Below are 7,956 nucleotides of genomic sequence, written 5' to 3'. Positions count from 1 at the left end.
TCTTGACATGCCAGAAAGTATTCTGAGGAAACTACTCCAAGCTTGTACTAAAGAGGCACCCTTCTTGAGCCCGGATGGGCACATGTATAAGCAAGTAGATGGGGTCGCCATGGGTTCTCCCCTAGGTGTCCTGTTTGCAAACTTCTACATGGGTACCATCGAGCAAAAAGTCTTAGTCGACATGAACTTGAAACCGGCCATATACTGCAGGTATGTTGACGACATTTTTACACAGGTACCTGATGTCAGACATCTGCAGAAGCTGAAGGAGGCATTTGAGCAGAGTTCCGTGCTGCGTTTCACTTACGAGACGGAAAAGGATGGGAAGCTGCCTTTTCTAGATGTAACAGTCATGGAAAAGGGCGGAGGTTTCCACACTGCAGTCTACACTAAGGAAACAAACATAAGAATGTGCCTAAATGCCAACAGCGACTGCCCTGACAGGTACAAGAGGAGTGTTGTTAACGCATACGTCGACCGTGCTCTCAGCCACAGCTCAGAATGGAAGCAAGTCGACGAAGAACTCTGTAGGGTAAGGCAGGTCCTAGTCAATAACGGCTTCTCCAATGGTTTCATCGAAGACATCATAAGAAGGAAAGTGAAAAGCCATGCAACCTCTGAAGAGACAACTAACACAACACCTATACCCCCTATTAGACTATTTTACAGGAACTTCTTTTCCACAGCTCATAAAACGGAGGAAAGGGTCCTGAAAGATATTGTTAATAGAAACGTTATCCCTACAGACAAAAATCAGAGGATACAACTGACGATTTACTATAAAACCAGAAAAACGGCCAGCCTACTCATGAGAAACTCTCCAGACACAAAACAGAACGCTTTAAAAGAGACTAATGTCGTCTATGCCTTCAAATGCCCACTTGGGGACTGTAAGCTCCAAAAAACCCAGTATATAGGCAAGACAACAACATCTCTTTCTAGGCGTTTAACGATGCATAAGCAACAGGGCTCCATTAAGGAACATATAATCTCTTCCCATAACCAAACCATCGCCAGAGAAATCCTAGTAAACAACACAGAAATCATCGATAGATACAGCGATAGCAGGCGGCTTGACGTTTGCGAGGCACTACACATCAAGAAGTCAACACCAGCAATCAACAGCCAATTATTGCACAACTATATTCTACCCACCTCAAGACTCCGCTCCAATATAGAAGCATCAAGAAATATGGACCAATAGGCTTTCTACAAACACTTCTATTCAATGCCCATTGTTTCTGTTCTGTCTTGTGTTGATACTTTTAATACCCTATTAATATCCCCTCCTGTTCTGTCTTGTGTTAATGCCACATCACCCTTCCCACCTCACTCAAATGTAGATATAAAATCAGAGATACGTTCTAATCAGTTGTGTATTTGTGAAGTCTTTGAAAATGTAATAAGTTTTACGAAACGTGCCCGTGTCGCGTCAGACTAGAAATAAAAATGAATTTTGGAGAAGTGATTTTTGATTTACCTCCAACAGTGAAGCGTAATGTACGAAAGATTGAGAAAATTCGTGTTAGAATTATTAATCTTACTTTTTCGGTCATATTTAATAATATATATATATATATATATATATATATATATATATATATATATATATATATATATATATATATATATATATATATATATATATATATATATATATATATAACTTTAGAACACTTTCCCACCAGGAGACTCGAACCCTAGCCAGCACAGAAGCCTTCCAGCAACTGGCATAACAGGTACGCCTTAACCCGCTCCACCACCTACTCAGACCCTTTAACCTCTGAGAATTGTTCTCTGAGAACTGAGAATTGAATTAAGGGTCTGAGTAGGTGGTGGAGTGGGTTAAGGCGTACCTGTTATGCCAGTTGCTGGAAGGCTTCTGTGCTGGCTAGGGTTCGAGTCTCCTGGTGGGAAAGTGTTCTAAAGTTGTATACTTCACTCTCGTGTTTAGGAGAGTTGTGCCTTAGGCATATATATATATATATATATATATATATATATATATATATATATATATATATATATATATATATATATATGTATATGTATATGTATATGTATATGGGTGTAAATTCCTTCTGAAGATGTATTAATATACGAAATTACTTAAGGAAATTTCTGTTTCCATTCTTCCTCCATGGTCTGACACTGTCATATATATATATATATATATATATATATATATATATATATATATATATATATATATATATATATATATATATATATATATATATATATATATATATATATATATATATTATAATGTAAACTCAAAATGTAATACAATACAATGAATATTAATTGAATAAGGTTCGATTTAAGAAAGACCTGGGTAAATACTGGTTGGGAATCAAGGTTGCTAATTTATGAGGCAAATTACTGGGTAACCAAGCAGACATGGGATCACTGGAGTGTTAGACGCGTTAACGTATATATATGAATGAGTTTGGGTGGATATAAGCGGAGCTGTCTCTGTAGGGATCGAATAAGCGATAAATCTATTAGGCATTGGCCTATTCATGGGATAATAGATGTTTATTTATCCATTAGAGAACTCATACGTGACTCAGGTGTTACGTTTCAACGATATCTTGTTATTCATGATAACTATGTACCGTGTATCCAGTAATGTATTCAATAAGGACTTCGTAGCCCATTCAACTGCTCTCTTATTTTGAATCAAACTTATTGACCAAAAATCAGCGTCAAATTCACGTATTTTTTATAACGGTGTGAGTAAGCTCTGAGGCACAGTTCCGGGGAGGCAGACTCACCACAGGGCTCGTGGGTATGCGCTGAGTAATTTATTCATGACTTGGCTATGGAAATTTTGTGGCTAATCAGGGGAGCAAGAATTTTAAGTATGCATGTACGGGGATATTACCCTAAGCTTGTGTAGTTTTGCTGAGGTTCTGTAAGGTACATTAAAGTACTTTTTTATCATATTTTTTCCCAAATGCGTCGTTTTCGTTGTATCTATTGGCCCAGATTATAGGGAAGGAAGGTTTATCTTGAGGTTATCTTGAGAGGATTTTGGGGCTTAGTGTACCCGCGGCCCGGTCCTCGATCAGGCCTCCTTTTTGTTACACATCCCCCAGGAAGCAGCCCGTAGCAGCTGTCTAACTGTCTAACTCCCAGGTACCTATTTACTTCTAGGTGAACAAGGGCATCAGGATGGAAAAACTCTATCCACTTGTTTCCGCCTCCACCGGGGATCGAACCCGGAACCTCAGGATTACGAATCCGAAGCGCTGTTCACTGAGCTGTCAGGCCCCCCTGTTTGGGACCTGACGGATGGAAGAACTAGTCTATCCAACACTGTGCAAAGGTTCTTTTGCTTCGTGTCTTGCTAGGAAGACTATGGAGGAGCATCGCTTCATGAATATATCCAGCTAAAATGCACAACAATACAAGTCCTTGTGTTTTACCAGCCTGTCCTCCTAAGGTTCCCCCAATGTCAAGAAAATGGTCAAATTAAAGTGTTCTTGTCCTCAGCCTACCAGAGGACCCAAAACAGAAAACGGGACAGTACGTCACTTTGGCGAGTCGCTTCCATTTTCTAGCATGATGTTTCTTGGAATTATGTAACGCATACGAGCGAAAAGCGACGTTTTTAGTAGAAGGACAGGTTGATTGTACAGCAGAAACTACAACGTTGCTACAACGTTTGAACAAGATTTAACACCTCCTAACACGTTATAAGAACCAATATAACAAGTTGTAACAACGTTCTAATACGTCATAAACACGTTAAGCCAAGATGTAACAACTTTATTACAAGTTGTAACAAGCGGAAAATAGGATCAGTTACGGTTTGTGTTTCCAGGGCACCGCAGAGAACACTGCCCTTGGGTACACCTGTGTGTGTGGCAGGTGTCAAAGCCCTCGGGGCACACTCGCAAGCTGGAAACGCAAATGTGTCGTATATATGTGTAAGGAAATATATACGTACCAGGTGGAATGAAGTTGAACAAGTTATCCACAGTAGTGGTGAGTGCAGGCAACACTGGAGGTGGGTGTAGTGAGTGCAGGCAACACTGGAGGTGGGTGTAGTGAGTGCAGGCAACACTGGAGGTGGGTGTAGTGAGTGCAGGCAACACTAGAGGCGGGTGTAGTGAGTGCAGGCAACACTGGAGGCGGGGGTAGTGAGTGCAGGCAACACTAGAGGCGGGTGTAGTGAGTGCAGGCAACACTAGAGGCGGGTGTAGTGAGTGCAGGCAACAGTAGAGGCTGGCGTAGTGAGTGCAGGCAACAGTAGAGGCGGGTGTAGTGAGTGCAGGCAACACTAGAGGCGGGTGTAGTGAGTGCAGGCAACACTAGAGGCGGGTGTAGTGAGTGCAGGCAACATTAGAGGCGGGTGTAGTGAGTGCAGGCCACACTAGAGGCGGGTGTAGTGAGTGCAGGCCACACTAGAGGCGGGTGTAGTGAGTGCAGGCAACAGTAGAGGCGGGTGTAGTGAGTGCAGGCAACACTAGAGGCTGGTATAGTGAGTGCAGGCAACAGTAGAGGCGGGTGTAGTGAGTGCAGGCAACACTATAGGCGGGTGTAGAGAGTGCAGGCAACAGTAGAGGCGGGTGTAGTGAGTGCAGGCAACACTAGAGGCGGGTGTAGTGAGTGCAGGCAACACTAGAGGCGGGTGTAGTGAGTGCAGGCAACAGTAGAGGCTGGCGTAGTGAGTGCAGGCAACAGTAGAGGCGGGTGTAGTGAGTGCAGGCAACACTAGAGGCGGGTGTAGTGAGTGCAGGCAACACTAGAGGCGGGTGTAGTGAGTGCAGGCCACACTAGAGGCGGGTGTAGTGAGTGCAGGCCACACTAGAGGCGGGTGTAGTGAGTGCAGGCAACAGTAGAGGCGGGTGTAGTGAGTGCAGGCAACACTAGAGGCTGGTATAGTGAGTGCAGGCAACAGTAGAGGCGGGTGTAGTGAGTGCAGGCAACACTATAGGCGGGTGTAGAGAGTGCAGGCAACAGTAGAGGCGGGTGTAGTGAGTGCAGGCAACACTAGAGGCGGGTGTAGTGAGTGCAGGCAACACTAGAGGCGGGTGTAGTGAGTGCAGGCAACACTAGAGGCTGGTATAGTGAGTGCAGGCAACAGTAGAGGCTGGTATAGTGAGTGCAGGCAACAGTAGAGGCGGGTGTAGAGAGTGCAGGCAACAGTAGAGGCGGGTGTAGAGAGTGCAGGCAACAGTAGAGGCTGGTATAGTGAGTGCAGGCAACACTAGAGGCGGGTATAGTGAGTGCAGGCAACAGTAGAGGCGGGTGTAGTGAGTGCAGGCAACAGTAGAGGCGGGTGTAGTGAGTGCAGGCAACACTAGAGGCGGGTATAGTGAGTGCAGGCAACAGTAGAGGCGGGTGTAGTGAGTGCAGGCAACAGTAGAGGCGTGGGTGGTGAGTGCAGGCAACAGTAGAGGCGTGGGTGGTGAGTGCAGGCAACAGTAGAGGCGTGGGTGGTGAGTGCAGGCAACAGTAGAGGCGGGTGTAGTGAGTGCAGGCAACACTAGAGGCGGGTATAGTGAGTGCAGGCAACAGTAGAGGCGGGTGTAGTGAGTGCAGGCAACAGTAGAGGCGTGGGTGGTGAACGCCGCGCGACAAGCATCACAAACGACTATTGTCTTGCCGCATATTCTCTCCTGTAATTCAATATTTTACAGTAATTCCGCCAGGTACTGTTATTCCGTCTCTTAACTATAATTCCATCCTTAATTGCAATCCCTGCCTGTGTTATCGCCAGCTGAGCCCAACGATGGCACCTCGACGATGCCATTAAACCCTAGGCACTATTGCCACTGACGTTTGGCCACAACGTGCCGCTGAAGGATACGAGCCTCGTAAAGTGTATCTTATTGCCTTGTTGTGAATACTGAACTGGACACATCGTAACTGGAGGATGTGAAGACCACGGGTGTTGAGGTCTAGAGACTGGGAACTCCGCACATTATGGCTCAGACAAGTCGGTAGAAAAGGGAGGAATCCATGACAGTCATATGATATCACTAAAAAAAAGCATCCAGCATTGAAAACATATGATGCGTAGGCCCCAAAATGGTCTTTTTGGGGAATATATTATAATCTGACCGAGCGACGGGTTTAAATGTGTAATACACTCAAGGCTACACCTCATTATGCAAGGGAATATAGTAGACGTATTCAAAATTCAAAAAGCCACCTCATGACAATTTTTGCTAGAGGCACTTTTGTCTACATGTAGTTTTATAGTTGGCGATTGCTGCTCAATAGTTACTTCAAAATCGGCGTGTGGATACCTTAGAATTACGTTGTGTGTGGTCGAAGGAGAGAGTGAAGGCCAGGGGCCAGATTCACGAAAGCAGTTACGCAAGCACTTACGAACGTGTACATCTTTCCTCAATCTTTGACGGCTTTGGTTACATTTATGAAACAGTTTACAAGCTTGAAAACTTGCCAATCAACTGTTGTTATTGTTATAAACAGCCTCCTGGTGCTTCGGAGTTCATTAACTGTTTAATAATTGTAAACAAAGCCGCCAAAGATTGAGAAAAGATGTACAGGTTCGTAAGTGCTTTCGTAAGTGCTTCGTGAATCTAGTCCCTGCTTACGAGGTTAGGCAACTTCCCATTCCCAAGATGTTATTGTTATAGAACCCGTTATATAACTATAGATTCTGTAGTTATAGAACCAGAATTAAGGTTCTCACTAGAAATAATTATTTTAAGTTTTTTTTTATGGGTGTAGAGCAATTAAAAAGCAGTCAATATTTAAATTAAATATAATATTAAATAAACTACCATAATAAATTGGGATTCAATTTAATATCATACTTAATATTAAATTGAATACATTTACGACAATGGATGATGGCGTAAAGTTACGCCATCATTCGCTGGCGTAAGTTTAATAGCACTGGGCTATCATGCACTTGACCTGGGGAGGGGGGGGAAGTAATTAATTGCAAATTGAAGCCCTTATTAAAATATCATCCGTTATGGTGAAATGTTTGTTAGCTCTTATAAACAGAGCTCTAAGCTCTTATACAGCACTCACATTGATGACGCGCTCTAATAACTCACCAACCATGAGTCCAGAGGCAACTATGATCACTTGACATTAGTAATGACTAGTAACTGCCAACCATGTTTCCAGAGGTAACTGTACCCAGTTTGCTCTAGTTTGTAAAAGATGTTGATCCTCACTGCGTCTCCCTTAACCTAACCATTACAGAGTAGTGACCCCAGAGGGGCAAAACATGGTCGGGTAATCCAGACGATGAGTCACAATAACGTGGCTAAAGATATGATGACAAACCACACACACACACACACACACACACACACACACACACACACACACACACACATACACACACACACACACACACACACACACACGACTTGATAATAGTCGAGGACGGATCGAAACGTCGTCGTCTCTTCGTCTTCTAATGTGTGGTTTGGACGTCTAATGACGTTGATTGAACGTCGTTTGCCCTTGGGAAACGACGTCAACCACTGGGAAGTTGGTACAGTACCTCGTTCCCTTGTGCTCAACTCTCCCCCGCGCGTCATGCTGCCTTCAAGTCAATCCTTGTTTACCACAATAAAAACAATATCCACAATAGGTTCAATGTTATGTGAAGTCATAATGTGTACACACTGCTTCAATGTACGGTGGAAAAACCGATGATATTTATGGTATTAAAGTAAATTGGAAGGACAAAATTTGACAGAAGTCAAGAGTGTCAAAGTTAAATATATATATTTGGATTAATAAAATCTTGAGATAAATGTATTTTTTTCAGCAAAGGATCAGAGATTAAATAATAAGAATAAAACCATTTTTCAGCTTTCTTTGAGAAATGGAACGACACAAAACAGCTAAACTTTACGAGAGTTGAAGCTCGCTTGAAGTACAGACATACAGCAGTCTGTTTTGCCTGCTGACCTCTTCCAGGCGGCAGAGAAATATAACCTGCCATTC

This window comes from Procambarus clarkii, chromosome 65, assembly GCF_040958095.1.
Source record: "Procambarus clarkii isolate CNS0578487 chromosome 65, FALCON_Pclarkii_2.0, whole genome shotgun sequence".
In the NCBI taxonomy this organism is placed as follows: Eukaryota; Metazoa; Arthropoda; class Malacostraca; order Decapoda; family Cambaridae; genus Procambarus; species Procambarus clarkii.
Note: the sequence above shows the minus strand (reverse complement) of the source record.